The sequence below is a fragment of the Penaeus monodon genome, chromosome 23, assembly GCF_015228065.2.
Source record: "Penaeus monodon isolate SGIC_2016 chromosome 23, NSTDA_Pmon_1, whole genome shotgun sequence".
Lineage (NCBI taxonomy): Eukaryota > Metazoa > Arthropoda > Malacostraca > Decapoda > Penaeidae > Penaeus > Penaeus monodon.
Genome location: NC_051408.1, coordinates 8,190,534 through 8,190,840, shown reverse-complemented (window position 1 = coordinate 8,190,840; position 307 = coordinate 8,190,534).

The following is a 307-nucleotide window of genomic DNA, read 5'->3' as shown; positions in this document are numbered from 1 at the left end:
CACTTCTCCAAATTCTAAAAATTATGTATCATTATATACTTTTTTTGAAATATATATGCAATAAAGTATATACTACTTAGCTATATATCACAATAAATATATATCTCATTAAAATGATGTCTATATTACTTTTATAAAAGTCAATCGTGTATATTTTTTCTTCACAAGCAATAAGGAAAAAAACTTTCTATATACATTAGTATTCATTGGAGTGTATTTTTCGCATAAGTCATGAAGTTATTTGCATGACTTTAGTTCGTGGTATTATATAAACACTTATCTAATGTCTGTAATATTTTTATATAGA